At 41.8% G+C, this 18,779-nt stretch overlaps 1 pseudogene; it reads right to left on the minus strand.

The window, feature by feature from the left end:
• LOC122684184 overlaps window positions 1-18,779 on the minus strand; it is a 193,482-nt pseudogene that overhangs the window by 149,359 nt on the left and 25,344 nt on the right.

Consider the following 18,779-nt stretch of genomic DNA (forward strand, 5'->3'; position numbering starts at 1 on the left):
AAAATTGCTTAAGTGGCACCAATAGCAAATGCCTAAATTAGGCAATTCATTTCCCAAGTTTATTTGATCAGGAAGTCTAGAGCTGGAATGAGATTGCTCTCATTTTGAATTAACTTATTTATATACATAATTGCCATACTGCACTGCCTACTCATACTCCTGACCCACTGTGACTACAGTTCTCTTCAGCGATATTCATGCTTCACAGGAAACTGCCATTTCCCATTAGCTTTTCGAGCCTGTAAATACAGTCTGTATTTAGCTAGCTTGAAGTATTTACCAGCTTTTCAATGGCTATCGTTAAATTAATGAACAATACACGAATAAGCGGTTTCAGTGCTAAGTCAAACAAAAAGACAATAAAGAGTGTAATCTCTCAGTTTAGAAAGTCTCACAAGCAAGAAAAAAATTAGAATTATGGCCAGTTCCAGGGTCAGCATATAGCAAGGTAGACCAATGCCTTCTAAAAGGTCATGCTGAATGAAGTAGCAAGACTTTTAAGAAAAGACTCTTCCCCTAAAAACCTGCCCCCAAATATAGATTCTTTAGTGCACTTTTAAATACAACATTGGTAACAGTGTATGTAAAAGTTCTATCATTTTAATTAGGCTTGTTCCTTTCCTGTCATCACTTCTTCCAAAGGTGGATGGAAGAAAACCATTTTCTCCTTCTGACAATGACAGAACACAAAGAAGTTATATAACATACTCGGGCCTTAGTAATAAAGCAAGGGATAAAACCACTTACCGGGGGGAGGAGCCAAGATGGCGGAGGAGTAGGACCGGGAGACCACTTTCTCTCCTACAAATTCATCAAAAGAATAACCGAATGCAGAGCAAACTTCACAAAACAACTTCTGATCGCTAGCTGAGGTCATCAGGCGCCCAGAAAAGCAGACCATTGTCTTCGAAAGGAGGTAGGACAAAATATAAAAGATAAAAAGTGAGACAAAAGAGCTAAGGACGGAGACCCGTCCCAGGAAGGGAGTCTTAGGCGGCCTTGCTTGGGCTAGGGTCCGGGCCTGAGTGCCCTGAGGACAATCGGGGGGAGCTTCTGTGAGGTGCCAACTTGAACTGTGGGAGACCAAAGGAGAGAGAGAAAATTGACCGGCCGGAACACACTGCCGGCCGTTCGCAGAACAAAGGGACGGGGAAAGTCCCGAGAAGAGCTCGCAGGCTGCGGACCGGCCCAGCCCCGCCGGAGGCAGGAGGCAGGGGGGAGGGGAAGGTCGCGGCGAGACACAGGGCGCAGGCACCCGACCGGCGCGGGGCGGGGACTGGGGCTGGGGACGCGGAGGGCGGAAGGCGCGCGCACCCGCCTGGCGCCAGCGGAAACTGAGACTGGGTCCGCGGAAGGGAGTGGGTGCGCCACACCTGGGGATAGCGCGCCCACCAAGCCCCTGGCTGCCTGGACCGCTCTGACGGGGAAGGCACAGAGAGCAGGCGCAGCTTTTCCTTCCGCGCTTTTGTGTAACACCCGAGGGCTGGAACCTCGCGCAGCGCGGGGCGCGCTCCATATAGAACAGCCGGGAGCCTGAGCAGCGCAGACGGAGAAAGCAGCGTCAGCCCCTTCCGGCAGCGCCAGCCCGCCCCCGCAGGGCCAGCCCCTCCCCGCAGCGTCAGCCCCGCCCCCGCAGGGCCAGCCCCTCCCCGCAGCGTCAGCCCCGCCCCCGCAGGGCCAGCCCCTCCCCGCAGCATCAGCCCCGCCCCGCAGCGCCAGCCCCGCCCCGCAGCGTCAGCCCCTCCCAGCAGCGCAACGGAACTAGCTACCTGAATAAGAGTCCGCCTCCGGCCGCCTGTGTCAGGGCGGAAATGAGCCTCTGAAGAGACCGGCAAACAGAAGCCAAATAAACAAAGGGAACCGCTTCAGAAGGGACTGGTGCAACAGATTAAAATCCCTGAAGAAAACACCGACTTCACCGGAAGGGCCCTGTAGATATCGAGAAGTGCAAGCTGGAACGAGGAGCTATCTGAAACTGAGCCGAACCCACACTGACCGCAACAGCTCCAGAGAAATTCCTAGACATATTTTTACTTTTTTTTTTTATTTTTCTGTTTTTTCTAAGTAAGGAAAAAAAAAAAAATTTTTTTTTCTTTTTATATTTTTCTTTTTTATTTTTTCTCTTTTATTTTCCTTTAAAATTCCCTATTACTCCCCCATTACTCCTTAACTTTCATTTTCATAGATTTTTACGATTTTTTTTATTAGGGGAAAAAAAAATTTTTTTTTTCTTTCTTTTTTTTTTTTTTTTCTTTTTCTTTTTTTTTCTTCTCCTTTTTCTTCTTTTTTTTTCTTTCCTTTTTCTCTTCTATTTTCTATTTTTCTTTTTCTCTTATTTCTTTTAAAGTCCTCTAGTACTCCTCTACTACTCTTCATTTTCATCTTCACTACACTATAACCTTACAAAAAAAAAAAAAAAGAGAAGCCCTATCTTAAAACCGAAGATTATTCCCTCCCAATCTTGACTCTCTGTTTTCTACCTCAGAACACCTCTATTTCCTCTTTTCCCCTTCTCTTCCCCATCCAATTCTGTGAATCCTTGTAGGTGTCTGAGATACGAGAACACTCTGGGAACAGACAGCTGCGTAGATCTGTCTCTCTCCTCTTGAGTCCCCCTTTTTCTCCTCCTACTCATCTCTATCTCCCTCCTCCCTTTTCTCCTGTTCATGTAACTCTGTGAACCTCTCTGGGTGTCCCTAACGGGGGAGAATCTTTTCGCCATTAACCTAGAAGTTTAATTATCAGAGCTGTATAGTTGGAGAAGTCCTGAGACTACAGGAAGAATAAAACTGAAATCCAGAGGCAGGAAACTTAAGCCCAAAACCTGAGAACACCAGAAAACTCCTGACTACATGGAACTTGAAGTGATAAGTGACCGTCCAAAAGCCTCCATACCTACACTGAAACCAACCACCACCCAAGAGCCAATAAGTTTTAGAGCAAGACATACCACGCAAATTCTCCAGCAACACAGGAACATAGCCCTGAATGTCAACATACAGGCTACCCAAGGTCACACCTAACACATAGACCCAACTCAAAACTCATTACTGGGCACTCCATTGCTCTCCAAAGAGAAGAAATCAAGTTCCACGCACCAGTACACTGACGCAACCTTCCCTAACCAGGAAACCTTGACAAGCCAAACGTCCAACCCCACCCACTGGGTAAATCCTCCACAATAAAAAGGAACCACAGACCTCCAGAATACAGAAAGTCCACTCCAGACACAGCAATCTAAACAAGATGAAAAGGCAAAGAAATACCCAACAGGTAAAGGAACAAGAAAAATGCCCACCAAGTCAAACAAAAGAGGAGGAGATAGGGAATCTACCTGAAAAAGAATTTAGAATAATGATAATAAAAATGATCCAAAATCTTGAAAACAAAATGGAGTTACAGATAAATAGCTTGGAAACAAAGATTGAAAAGATACAACAATTGTTTAATAAAGACCTAGAAGAAATAAAAAAGAGTCAATTAAAAATGAATAATGCAATGAATGAGATCAAAAACACTTTGGAGGGAACCAAGAGTAGAATAACGGAGGCAGAAGATAGGATAAGTGAGATAGAAGATAAAATGGTGGAAATAAATGAAGCAGAGAGGAAAAAAGAAAAAAGGATCAAAAGAAATGAGGACAACCTCAGGGACCTCTGGGACAATGTGAAACGCCCCAACATTCGAATCATAGGAGTTCCAGAAGAAGAAGACAAAAAGAAAGGCCATGAGAAAATACTCGAGGAGATAATAGCTGAAAACTTCCCTAAAATGGGGAAGGAAATAGCCACCCAAGTCCAAGAAACCCAGAGAGTTCCAAACAGGATAAACCCAAGGCGAAACACCCCAAGACACATATTAATCAAACTAACAAAGATCAAACACAAAGAACAAATATTAAAAGCAGCAAGGGAAAAACAACAAATAACACACAAAGGGATTCCCATAAGGATAACAGCTGATCTATCAATAGAAACCCTCCAGGCCAGAAGGGAATGGCAGGACGTCCTGAAAGTAATGAAAGAGAATAACCTACAACCTAGATTACTGTATCCAGCAAGGATCTCATTCAGATATGAAGGAGAACTCAAAAGCTTTACAGATAAGCAAAAGCTGAGAGAATTCAGCACTACCAAACCAGCTCTTCAACAAATGCTAAAGGATCTTCTCTAGACAGGAAATGCAGAAAGGTTGTATAAACGTGAACCCAAAACAACAAAGTAAATGGCAACGGGACCACACCTATCAATAATTACCTTAAATGTAAATGGGTTGAATGCCCCAACCAAAAGACAAAGATTGGCTGAATGGATACAAAAACAAGACCCCTATATATGCTGTCTACAAGAGACCCACCTCAAAACAAGAGACACATACAGACTGAAAGTGAAGGGCTGGAAAAAAATATTTCATGCAAACGGAGACCAAAAGAAAGCAGGAGTCGCAATACTCATATCAGATAAAATAGACTTTCAAATAAAAGCTGTGAAAAGAGACAAAGAAGGACACTACATAATGATCAAAGGATCAATCCAAGAAGAAGATATAACAATTATAAATATATATGCACCCAACATAGGAGCACCGCAATATGTACGGCAAACACTAACGAGTATGAAAGAGGAAATTAATAGTAACACAATAATAGTGGGAGACTTTAATACCCCACTCACAACTATGGATAGATCAACTACACAGAAAATTAACAAGGAAACACAAACTTTAAATGACACAATGGACCAGCTAGACCTAATTGATATCTATAGGACATTTCACCCCAAAACAATCAACTTCACCTTTTTCTCAAGTGCACACGGAACCTTCTCCAGAATAGATCACATCCTGGGCCATAAATCTGGTCTTGGAAAATTCAAAAAAATTGAAATCATTCCAGTCATCTTTTCTGACCACAGTGCAGTAAGATTAGATCTCAATTACAGGAAAAAAATTGTTAAAAATTCAAACACATGGAGGCTAAATAACACACTTCTGAATAACCAACAAATCATAGAAGAAATCAAAAAAGAAATCAAAATATGTATAGAAATGAATGAAAATGAAAACACAACAACCCAAAACCTATGGGACACTGTAAAAGCAGTGCTAAGGGGAAAGTTCATAGCATTACAGGCTTACATCAAGAAACAAGAAAAAAGCCAAATAAATAACCTAACTCTACACCTAAAGCAATTAGAGAAGGAAGAAATGAAGAACCCCAGGGTTAGCAGAAGGAAAGAAATCTTAAAAATCAGGGCAGAAATAAATGCAAAAGAAACTAAAGAGACCATAGCAAAAATCAACAAAGCTAAAAGCTGGTTTTTTGAAAAAATAAACAAAATTGACAAACCATTAGCAAGACTCATTAAGAAGCAAAGAGAGAAGAACCAAATTAACAAAATTAGAAATGAAAATGGAGAGATCACAACAGACAACACTGAAATACAAAGGATCATAAGAGACTACTACCAGCAGCTCTATGCCAATAAAATGGACAACTTGGATGAAATGGACAAATTCTTAGAAAAGTATAACTTTCCAAAACTGAACCAGGAAGAAATAGAAGATCTTAACAGACCCATCACAGGCAAGGAAATCGAAAGTGTAATCAAAAATCTTCCAGCAAACAAAAGCCCAGGACCAGATGGCTTCACAGCTGAATTCTACCAAAAATTTAGAGAAGAGCTAACACCTACCTTACTCAAACTCTTCCAGAAAATTGCAGAAGAAGGTAAACTTCCAAACTCATTCTATGAGGCCACCATCACCCTAATTCCAAAACCAGACAAAGATGCCACAAAAAAAGAAAACTACAGGCCAATATCACTGATGAACATAGATGCAAAAATCCTTAACAAAATTCTAGCAAACAGAATCCAACAACATATTAAAAAAATCATACACCACGACCAAGTGGGCTTTATCCCAGGAATGCAAGGATTCTTCAATATCCGCAAATCAATCAACGTAATACACCACATTAACAAATTGAAAGATAAAAACCATATGATTATCTCAATAGATGCAGAGAAAGCCTTTGACAAAATTCAACACTCATTTATGATTAAAACTCTCCAAAAAGCAGGAATAGAAGGAACATACCTCAACATTATAAAAGCCATATATGACAAACCCACAGCAAGCATCACCCTCAATGGTGAAAAATTGAAAGCATTCCCCCTGAAATCAGGAACAAGACAAGGGTGCCCACTGTCACCACTACTGTTCAACATAGTGTTGGAAGTTCTGGCCACAGCAATCAGAGCAGAAAAAGAAGTAAAAGGAATCCAGATAGGAAAAGAAGAAGTGAAACTCTCACTGTTTGCAGATGACATGATCCTCTACATAGAAAACCCTAAAGACTCTACCAGAAAATTACTAGAACTAATCAATGAATATAGTAAAGTTGCAGGATATAAAATTAACACACAGAAATCCCTTGCATTCCTATATACTAACAATGAAAAAACAGAAAGAGAAATTAAGGAAACAATACCATTCACCATTGCAACAAAAAGAATAAAATACTTAGGAGTATATCTACCTAAAGAAACAAAAGACCTATACATAGAAAACTATAAAACACTGATGAAAGAGATCAAAGAGGACACAAACAGATGGAGAAACATACCGTGTTCATGGATTGGAAGAATCAATATTGTCAAAATGGCTATTCTACCCAAAGCAATCTATAGATTCAATGCAATCCCTATCAAGCTACCAACGGTATTTGTCACAGAACTAGACCAAAGAATTTCACAATTTGTATGGAAATACAAAAAACCTCGAATAGCCAAAGTAATCTTGAGAAAGAAGAATGGAACTGGAGGAATCAACCTGCCTGACTTCAGACTCTACTACAAAGCCACAGTCATCAAGACAGTATGGTACTGGCACAAAGACAGAAATATAGATCAATGGAACAGAATAGAAAGCCCAGAGATAAATCCACGAACCTATGGACACCTTATCTTTGACAAAGGAGGCAAGGATATACAATGGAAAAAAGACAACCTCTTTAACAAGTGGTGCTGGGAAAACTGGTCAACCACTTGTAAAAGAATGAAACTAGAACACTTTCTAACACCATACACAAAAATAAACTCAAAATGGATTAAAGATCTAAATGTAAGACCAGAAACTATAAAACTCCTAGAGGAGAACATAGGCAAAACACTCTCCAACATAAATCACAGCAAGATCCTCTATGACCCACCTCCCAGAATATTGGAAATAAAAGCAAAACTAAACCAATGGGATCTAATGAAACTTAAAAGCTTTTGCACTACAAAGGAAACTATAAGTAAGGTGAAAAGACAGCCGTCAGATTGGGAGAAAATAATAGCAAATGAAGAAACAGACAAAGGATTAATCTCAAAAATATACAAGCAACTCCTGAAGCTCAATTCCAGAAAAATAAATGACCCAATCAAAAAATGGGCCAAAGAACTAAACAGACATTTCTCCAAAGAAGACATACAGATGGCTAACAAACACATGAAAAGGTGCTCAACATCACTCATTATTAGAGAAATGCAAATCAAAACCACAATGAGGTACCATTACACGCCAGTCAGGATGGCTGCTATCCAAAAGACTACAAGCAATAAATGCTGGAGAGGGTGTGGAGAAAAGGGAACCCTCTTACACTGTTGGTGGGAATGCAAACTAGTACAGCCACTATGGAAAACAGTGTGGAGATTCCTTAAAAAACTGGAAATAGAACTGCCATATGACCCAGCAATCCCACTTTTGGGCATACACACTGAGGAAACCAGATCTGAAAGAGACACGTGCACCCCAATGTTCATTGCAGCACTGTTTATAATAGCCAGGACATGGAAGCAACCTAGATGCCCATCAGCAGATGAATGGATAAGGAAGCTGTGGTACATATACACCATGGAATATTACTCAGCTGTCAAAAAGAATTCATTTGAATCAGTCCTAATGAGATGGATGAAACTGGAGCCCATTATACAGAGTGAAGTAAGCCAGAAAGATAAAGAACATTACAGCATACTAACACATATATATGGAATTTAGAAAGATGGTAACGATAACCCTATATGCAAAACAGAAAAAGAGACACAGAAATACAGAACAGACTTTTGAACTCTGTGGGAGAATGTGAGGGTGGGATGTTTCAAAAGAACAGCATGTATACTATCTATGGTGAAACAGATCACCAGCCCAGGTGGGATGCATGAGACAAGTGCTCGGGCCTGGTGCACTGGGAAGACCCAGAGGAGTCGGGTGAAGAGGGAGGTGGGAGGGGGGATCGGGATGGGGAATAAGTGTAAATCTATGGCTGATTCATATCAATGTATGACAAAACCCACTGAAATGTTGTGAAGTAATTAGCCTCCAACTAATAAAAAAATTAAAAAAAATAAAAAAATAAAGCATGTAACCAGATGATTTAAAAAAAAAAAAAAAAAAAAAAAAACCACTTACCCTAACCCACCTTCTACTTTGCAATAAGTCATATTCTCTTTCCAGTAGAATTTGATTGAAAACTAGCTACATGCAAGATAACATTTATTTAGTCCTTACATACAAAGGCTATGCTAGGCATTTAGACACAGATAATAAAAAGGTCACACTCCCTGTCCAAGGAGGGAATCACTTAGAGAGAAAAGTGGAATAAGATGTAAAGGCAACATTTATGCAACAGAAGAGGTACACGGTTCTCTGGCAGTTCAGAGAAAGGAAAGATCACTCTTGGGCAAGGCAGCAAGCAGGGAAAAGGTGTACACCCAAAGAGGCACACACTGGACCTGGGTAAGATGGGTAAAGCCGTAAATAGCAAACACTGAGAAAAGCCAGAGGAAATTCAAGTTGAAGGATTTCATATACCAAAAATTACAGACATGCAAAAGCACACGTTTTCTGGGGGTTGAAAAATGAGCCAGTCTGGCTGGGAGGAAGGACAAAAACGGGTCCAGACTACACAAGAAGGTTGGGCCAGATCACAGAAGGCTTGATAATGCCAGGCTAAAAAGAATCAACTGTATAGAAAAACAAAGAACATGGGATTAACTCAGAATTTAACTCAGGGTCAGTGATGTGGACAGAGCCATACATCAGGAGATTACAAAGCTGACACAGTTGGAAGACACTCATTTGTTAAATCAGTACTTAATGCCTGTTACAAGCCAAGCTCTGTTTGGTGTCTGAAACACCTATAAACACAGCATTAAATACACTTTCCTTACAGATAACTTCACTGCTCTGAAGGTCAAAAAGCCGTGAGAAAGGCTACTACTATTCAGTCAATAAGGAGTGACAGCTCTGAAATTAACATTAGCCCTTTAGATTTACACAATGCAAATTCACACCCATCATGTTTGTTTTGAGGCTCACAACTATGATGCCTTTGAGTCCCTGAGGGTGATGCAGTTTTTATGAAAAGCAACGACAATCTTAAGGCTGCAGAAATAGGAACAGGCTTCCCAATAGACCTGCGGTACTCAGTGTTGGAATTTTCCAAAGAAAAGTAATCAAGATGCTGAAGGAACGACGCATTGTGAGAAACGTGAAGTAACTGAGGCTTTGCAGATGTATAAACGACACTGAACTCTAAAGTAGGTATCATCCAATCCAGAAGCCATAAAAGGTGAATCTGGTGGTATACGCAGACACAGCAGTAGAGAATGGACTTGCGGACAGGGCGGGGGAAGCAGAGGGTAGGATGAATTGGGTAGCGCTGACATATATACACCACCATGCGCAAAACAGCTAGCTAGTGGGAAGCTGCTGTGTAACACAGGGAGCCCAGCCTGGTGCTCTGTGATGACCTAGAGGGATAGGGTCGGGGGAGGGAAGAGAGCTCAAGAGGGAGGGGATATATATATAATTATAGCTGATTCGAGTTGTATGGCAGAAACCAACACAATATTGAAAAGCAATTATCTTCCAATTAAAAAAAAAATCTGGCGGTATGATAGTTTAAAGCAGAGGCTGGAAACCACGGTCTGCAGGCCAAATCTGGCCTATCACCTATTTTTAAATAAAATTTTTCTGGGACAAAGTCATACCCATTTGTTGACACACTGCATTCTACAGCAGTTTTCAGGTGACAATGACCATCTTAAGAGTCCTGACAAAGACTAGGCAGCCCGGAAAGCCCCAAATATTTGACTATCTGACCCTTTATAGAAAAAGTTTGCCAACCTCTGTTTAAAGGATGGGCTGAAGGTTAAAGTGAGGCAGGGAATCCTGCCTGGAGTTTGCCATCTTCAGATGAGGAATAAGGCTACTTGCTACTTGAAATGGAAAGAATCCAGATGTGAGAGACAGCCTGGAGACAAAACTGCCAGGATTTTCTAACTGGCCAGATCTGGGGGACAGAGGAAGAGCCAAAATGGATGTTAAAAACCATGTTGGTGACTGGGTATCATTTACAGTAAAGCAATCAGGAGGAAGAACGGGTTTGGAGACAGAAGGAGAGAAAGGTTACGTTAAGTTGCACACCCTGTTTGCGACACATGAATTTTAAACCCCACTCATTCTGAAAGCTACCCAGGTAGAGACGTGCGGGGTCAGCGTAAACTGTGACCGGATCTGAGGAGAGATGCCAGCTGGAGAGGAAGATGTCGGTGTCTCCAACTGAAGTTCTAGAAGGCGGGTGAGGTCACTGAAGGACAGAAAACAGGGGGAGTAAATGAAGGCAAGGCACTGCAGTGATGAGCAGCAGTAAGATGAGGCCCTAGGCAGTCAGGGAGCGAAGAGGAGGAGACAGAGAGAAGCCCTTCTCCCGGACTCTGTGCTTTGATGCCCTGAGACCGCACGGCTCCAAGAGTCCCAAAACACCACGGTCCACAGAGAATCTAAGGGTTACCTTGCAAGAAGCAACCAAGACTTTTACACAACCTGACCCAGTCTACAGACCTCTAGCACCACCACCCACCCCCGCCCCCCACCCCTACCCCAGCCACCCCTGCTTCAGCGCCCTGCTGTGGCTCACGTTAGCAGTATCAAACCCGGAGACCACATCTGCGGCTCAGCAACCCCTGCTCAGCACTAACTGAGCAAACAAACCTCCAGCATCAAGACGAAACAAATGTTTAACCTCGCTCCAGCAATGGCAGATGTCCGAAGATCCTTTAAAATCTCTTCAAAAACATTCAACCAAGTGCAGGAGACTGTCCCTCGGGGACAGGTGCAGACAAGGGAACGGCACCCCACAAAGAACACTTTCTCAGTATTGAAGATGAGAATTTTTAACACAGGCTGACAGGTCACTCACCACGGGCAGAGGGCAGTAGAACTGATGAACGTGTGCATGACATCCAAGAGCATGTTGTGTCCAATGACAAGCTTCCCCTGAAAAAAGTCAAGGTTAGGAAAGACTCCTTGGTGCAAAATTTTATCAGGGCTTTTTATTGAAGAGCTCAAAAAAACAGAAAATGCTAAGTATCTTGAAATGTATGGCTTGGTTCCATGAGGATTTTGTACTAAACTTACTTTTTGACACTAAGGGGAAAAAAAATGTATAAAGATATGCAAATAAAGAAATTTGGGCTGGCTTCATTCCTCTTCTGGTGTAAAATCCAGAATGCAAAGTAAAAGCTCCAAATGACTTTGATTTCATTGATCTTTTTCTCTGATTTTATTCATTTTCTACCCAAAAGAATCAGAAGTAGTAAAATTTTTACTAACACAAGAATCAGAAGTAGCAAAATTTTTATTAAAGAGCTCAAAAATGTAACTGAAAATGCTAGATACCTTGAACTGTCAAATAATTTGTGAACAAACTCCAAATATCTATTTCAGAAATGTATTCTTCAAAACAACTCACTTATTTTCAAAAGACACACTTATAACAATGCTAGAAGGTAAAAAATAAGTAACTTTATTAAATAGAATGTTTCCATTTCCTTCATCATGTATGCCAAATTCCACAGGGCTTGTTTCGAAATATTGTTTCCAATGAAATTCACTGCTCTTCAACCAACGAGGTACAATATATGTGCAATAAATTAGTCCATTTTGATAAAAATTAAACTGCAAAAATGGAACATCAATTTAGATTTAGCTAGCCAGGTGACAGCATTTTTAACATAAAGCATCTGGAGCTTTTCTCTATGTCCCAGTGGACCTTCAGAGCAATACTCCTTGACTCACAAAGGTAAGCATAATCCTCTGAAATAAATAATTCTATACAAAATCTCCCAAATCCAACAGATGAGCTATCCTCTCATTCTGAATATCTACACAGTGCTAAGATACCAAGTATTGATCGAAACCACAGAGAAGGAAGAAACCCAAAATGGAAGCCCTAAAAGATAAACCTAACTGTATTATAAATGAAGCCCTCGACCATACTGAAGGTGGCTGGGAAGAACAGAAGTAACATCAACACAGCAGATAACAAGAACTGCAATTCCCAGTGTTGGAGGGAAAAAAGTTACAAAGAAGAGAGAGTAGGTTAAAAGTAAACCCTGTGGTACTGGACTAGAATCTGTCGTGTATCAGTATAAATTCATTTTTTAAAATATGCATGTAAGTCAGACACGGAAATATCAACGTGTGTAAACATGTGTGGCCACACACATGTATCATTCTCAGCTCTGTGCAGGGAGGGGAACTAGTAGTAGTAACACCACAGCAGCCCAGCACCAGAACTTGGTTTCTAAAAGGAACCCGGGCTCCTTGGAGAAGTCATTGATTCTAGAGCTGAGGAAAGGAAGATACAAGATGAGTGTGGAATATCTTGTGACGTCAGAAAGTAAGGAGGTGCTCAGAAAAGGAAGGGGCTTGTTACAGGCGAGCCAGCCTGAAGAAGCACCAATGGCCCATGTGGTACCATCCGAGCAACAAAATAAATGATAAGAACACTAGATTAAAATCTGTAGAGGGACCTCCCTCATGGTCCAGGGCTTAGGAATCCACCTGTCAATGCAGGGGACACGGTTCGATCGCTGGTCCAGGAAGACCCCACAGGCTATGGGGCAGCTACCCCGTGTGCCACAGCGTCAGAAGCCTGCATCTCTAGGGCCCATGCTCCACAACAAGAGAAGCCACTGCACCGGGAAGCCGTGCACCGCAACCAGAGAAAAGTAGCCCCTGCTCCACTGCAACTAAAGCCCACAGGCGGCAATGAAGACAGCACAGCCAGAAACAAATAAATAAATAAATAATGTTTTTAAATTAAGAGATAAATCTATACAATGGGGACTTCCCTGGTGGTCAAGTGGTTAAGGATCCACCTTCTACTGCAGGGGATGTCAGTTCGATCTCTAATCAGGGAACTAAGATCCTACATGCCTTGGAGCAACTCATCCCGCAAGCCCCAACTACTAAGCCTGTGTGCCACAACTAGAGAGCCTGCACGCTGCAACTAAGACCTGCTGCAGCCAAATAAACAAATTGTTTAAAGATATGTAGAATGAAATAAGTTTCTCTGAGTCCAAAAAAAAAAAAAAAAAAGGATTAACAGAAGGGGAGCAGGGGCGGCTCTTCTAGAAGATTTCCAGAAACAAATGGAGAAAGAGGGAAACACAAACTCGCCACTAGAATACCACAGTAATGACGGCTGCAGGCAAGATCCACCGACAGATGCTGTCACTGGCAAAAGCTCAAGAAAAAACAGGGTTTTCAGCATCTCAAAATATCGCCCCCAATATATTTATTAACTACAAAAGGGAAAACAGTAACTCTACAGTGCATAGACCCAGCAGACACCACCTGAACTGAGTGATGGGGGTCAACGTCATGAACCATCATTTCTGTGGTCTGCCTGCCAAAACTGTGTCTTCAATCCTACGTGAGAAAAGATCAAACAAATCCAAACCAAGGGACACCTGACACAATTACAATCAATCAATACTCTTTAAAAACATCAAGGTTATAAAAGACAAAGTAAACTACAGACTGCAGAAGAGTAAGGAGAAATAACAAGTAAACTCAATGTGGGATCCTAGATAGAACCATCAATAGAAAAAGGACTTAGAGGAAAAACAGGTTAAATTCAAGTTAGCTCATAATATTGTACCAAGGCTAATTTCATGGTTTTGCAACTGTGTGGTTATACAAGACAGTAACATCAGGTGTCGCCAGGTGACGGGCGTATAGAAATCCTCTACCAGTTTTTCTGTGGGTGAAAAATTAATACGAATTTTTTTTAAAACTAGAGAAAACAGATTCCTTACTAAGAATGACGGGGAAAGAATCTGGTCTAATACAGAGTGTTTACTTGTTCACTGGCTATACAGAGCTCAACTATGTTAGTAGTTGTAAAGTATGTGACTTAAATTTTAAATGTCTGGATCACTAATAAACAGGGCTAAATTTTTATCACGGTATGCTCTGTGACACGCACTACGAATGGTCCACAACTTGCCATGAATCACTCTGCAGAAGAGGGACCACAGAGAGGAAAAATAGAGGCACAGCTGGCTCAAGGATCTGAATTGTTTGTACAAGGCAAACAAATGCCCCCATCTTGGAAAAGCCCCCTAAACCATCATGCTGGTTATGGGAGCTCAAAGCCAACTGCTGCCCCACATCTGTTTCAGGGACAGCTTCAGTCAATCCACCACTGCTCTGAAAACGGCTGGTTAAGTGTGTATAATGTAAGCAAACACAACCAGAAACTCCCCTCTACTTCTGTGTGGGTGTGTGTGCCTCTCGGTCATGTCCAACTCTTTGTGGCCTCATAGACTGTAGCCCACCAGGCTCCTCTGTCCATGGAATATACCAGGCAAGAATACTGGAGTGGGTTGCCATTCCCTTCTCCAAGAGATCTTTCTAATCCAGGGATCAAACCCAAGACTTTTGCATTACAGGCAGATTCTTCACCACTGAGCCACCAGGGAAGCCCTCTCTGCTTCTCTGGATACACACAATCTTGTTGCTGTTGATCAGTCATATCCTGACTCTTTGGACTGCAGCACATCAGGCTTCCCTGTCCCCCACCATCTTGTGGAGTTTACCCAAGTTAATGTCCATTGAATCAGTGATGCCATCTGACCATCTCATCCTCTGTCACCCTCTTCTCCTTCTGCCTTAAATCTTTCCCAGCATCAGGGTCTTTTCAGACCCTGAATATTCAGGACTGATTGCTTTGATCTCCTTGCAGTCCAAGGCACTCACAAGAGTCTTCTCTCCAACACCACAGTTCAAAAGCATCAATTCTTCAGTGCTCAGCGTTTTTTACGGTCCAACTCTCACATCCATACATGACTACTAGAAAAACCGTAACTTTGACTATATGGATCTTTGTTGGCAAAGTGATGTCTCTGCTTTTTAATACGCTATCTAGGTTTGTCACAGCATTTCTTTCAAGGAGCAAGTGTCTTTTAATTTCATGGCTGCAGTCACCACCTGTAGTGATTTTGGAGCCCAAGAAAAAGTCTGTCATTGTTTCCATTGTTTCCCCATCTATTTGCCATGAAGTGATGGGACCAGATGCCATGATCTTAGTTTTTTGAAATGTTGAGTTCTAAACTAGCTTTTTGGCTACTTCTCAAGAGACCCACACCTTTGTTTTTCTCCAGGCTCATCCCTGGTTCTATTCTGTTCCAGTAATATCATTTACTTGAAAGAGCTCCTGAGGAGCCAGCCCTTCTCTCTCTCAAGGTCTAAGTTCTGTTTACCCCTTCCCAGGGCCAGTGGCTGCCTCCCCAAAAGTGCTCCTGTGTGACAAGGCTGCACCTACTGTTGAGACAACCACGGACTCCTGAAGCACTGCCCTCAAGCTTCCCCGATGCAGGGCTCAGCATTTAAGGGACAAGATGACTCCTCCAGGGAGACAAATCCTTCTCCCTAGGCCAGCTACTCAAGGACAAGGAAGTCTCGGACTCCAGGAAGTTTAGCATCAGGCAAGCAGTGTGACTTGGATGGGTAACTCAACAGAACAACCAGCAGCAAGACCCAGTTTCTCTCTGCAAGATGGGTGTGCTTCTTTTCTTAAAGGATGTAAGAAACAAGGGAAAATATCTACTATATCTATCACAGAATCCTCCAGCACATTTACATAAACAGTTGACACATTTTTTAAATGCATCAAATGTTATCAAGATATAATTAATTCAGGGCTTCTCTGGGGTAGTGGTAAAGAATCTGCCTGCCAATACAGGAGACACAGGTTCAATCCCTGGCCCGGGAAGATCCCACATGCTGGGGAGCAACTAAGCCCGTGTGCCACAACCATCAAGCCTGTGCTCTAGAGCCCAGGAGACACAACTACTGAGCCCATGTGCCATGTCTACTGAGGCCCACGTGGTCTGGAGCCTGTGCTCCACAACAAGAGAAGTCACCGCAATGAGACGCCCGCGCATCACAACTAGAGAGTAGCCCCTATTCGCTGAAACTAGAGAAAAGCCCTCACGGCAACAAAGACCCAGCACAGCCAAAATAAATAAATAAATAAGATTATTTTAAAAACAAAGATACAAGATTCAATTAAGTGGAAGAATTCAACACAATTATTTTTATCCTCTAGATTTCTTTTAATGAAGGAATACAAGGTTTCAAACACTGGATTATTTCTCCTCATATTCTTTAGTTTGCTATTCTGCTTCTTGTTGGTTTTGAGAATAATAAATATCAGTTTCATGGAGCCACATAAGGCCATCACAGTATAATCCTCTTCTGCATTTTAATAGAAATGCTTTCTGAAAAAATGGTTTGGATGTAATTCAGCAATTACAATGTCACACTGAGCACATTATGACAACAAGCTATCTTTATGAAGTTCTAACTTCTCCCTCCAGACCAGGAAAACATTCTAACATCAATGTGACCAGATGATGGATTTGCAATGATAACTTGGCATTTCACAGTAAATGTTATGTCCAGGAAATTAATTACAAAGTGTGTTTCACTTACCGAATTAGCAATGGCATGAATGACTCTAGAAAATCCCACGGCATCATTCAGTTCTTCCTAATTTAAAAACAAAACAAAACACCAACTATTGAAATATATATGTTCCTTATTTGAATGAGTTCTTTATTGAATCTAAGCAAAAAAAAAAAAAAAAAAAACCAGAGACTGAAATTTTATATCCAGTTAGATGACTTTTGTTTGCTTTGAGTCCATCACCCCCAAACAAGTGTGTTGGAAATGATTTCTGCATGTACCATTTTTCTGTTTCAGAGAGAGGGCTGAGCAAGTGGCAAACTATTCACTAGTTACTAAGATAACAGTGCTAGGGTATACCCATCACTTCCAATCAACTGTTGAAATTTCCATATCCCTCAAGCTGCCTTGAGGGGCTTCCTGGTGGCTCAGCAGTAAAGAATCCATCTGCCAATGCAGGAGACATGGGTTCAATCCCTGGGTCAGAAAGATCCCCTAGAGGAAGAAATGGCAACCCATTCCAGTATTCTTGCCTGGGTAATCCCATGGACAGAGGAACCTGGTAGGCTACAGTCCATAGGGTTGCAGAGTCTGATACAACTTAAGGACTAAACGAGAAGTTGTCTTATAAACAGGGACTTTTAAAAGCTGCCACCTGCTGGCCAAATCAATACTGCATTCCATTCTGAGGAGAACCACTCAGACCATCTGTTAATCAAGAATTCTCTGATTTTTTTTTTTTCCTGAGTGAGTGCTTAGTTGCTCAGTCGTGTCAGACTCTTTTTGACCCCATGAACTGTAGCCCACCAGGCTCCTCTGTCCATGGAATTCTCCAGGCAAGAATACTGAATACTGGAGTGGGTTGCCATTCTCTTCTCTAGGGGATTGTCCCAACCCAAGGATCCTCCTGCGTTACAGAAGGATTCTTTACTAACTGAGCCCCCAGGGAAGCCCCCCCCCACCACCCCGCTGTCTTTTTTCCTGGTCAAATGCATTTTTACAAAATTTTTATAGCATCACACTGAGACGCATTCCCACTCAGCTTCTTCTCTCCTGTCTTCTTCATGACGGTGCTTAAACAGACTCAATTTCTTTCCTATCTTGAAATCCCTTCCTTAACTCTAAACTCTAGAGAACCATTCTCCTTCTCCTTATCTCTTCACAGCTAAATTACTTAATGACTCTTCTCCTGGGATGTCCCTGGTCCAGGGGTTAAGACTGTGCTTCCATTGCAACGGGCATGGGTTCTACTCCTGGTCAGGGAACTAAGATCCTGCATGCTGTGTGGCATGGTCAAAAATTTAAATTAAAACAAAAAAAATTCACTAGGTCCAGTTTAATTCCCAGGAACCTGCAAGCCCCCTGCTCTCCCACTTCACCCTCACTGAAATTGTTTACCTCCTTAAACTACTCTTGAGTCTGAAAAGCACTGGTGGTTTTGTGGAGAAATTGGAACACTTGTACTTTGTTGGTGGGAATGAAAAGTGGTACAGTCACGTGGGAAATAGCATGGTAGTCCCTCAAAAAATTAAAAATAGAATTATCATATGATCCAGCAATTCCACTCCTGGGTATATGCCCCAAAGAATTGAAAGCAAGGACTCAAGAGAGTCCTTGACAACCACGTTCAGAGCAGCATTAGTCACAAGAACCGAAAGACAGAAGCAACACAAGAGTCCATAAACAGGTAAATGGACAAACATAATGTGGTATATAGAATATTATTCAGACTTCAAAAAGAAAGGAAATTGTGATGCATGCTACAATAAAGATGAACCCAAAATGCCATTACGCTAAATGAACAAAGCCAGTAACAGAAAGACAAATACTATCCAATTCCACTTATGTGAGGCATTGAGAGGAGTCAAATTCACAGACAGAAGGTAGACCGGTGGGTACCAGAGGCTGGGGGATGGGAGGAGTGGGAAGTTACTAGTTAATGGGTATAGCGTTTCAATTTTGCAGGATAAAAA

The sequence above is a fragment of the Cervus elaphus genome, chromosome 26 (genome assembly GCF_910594005.1).
Source record: "Cervus elaphus chromosome 26, mCerEla1.1, whole genome shotgun sequence".
NCBI classification, from domain to species: domain Eukaryota; kingdom Metazoa; phylum Chordata; class Mammalia; order Artiodactyla; family Cervidae; genus Cervus; species Cervus elaphus.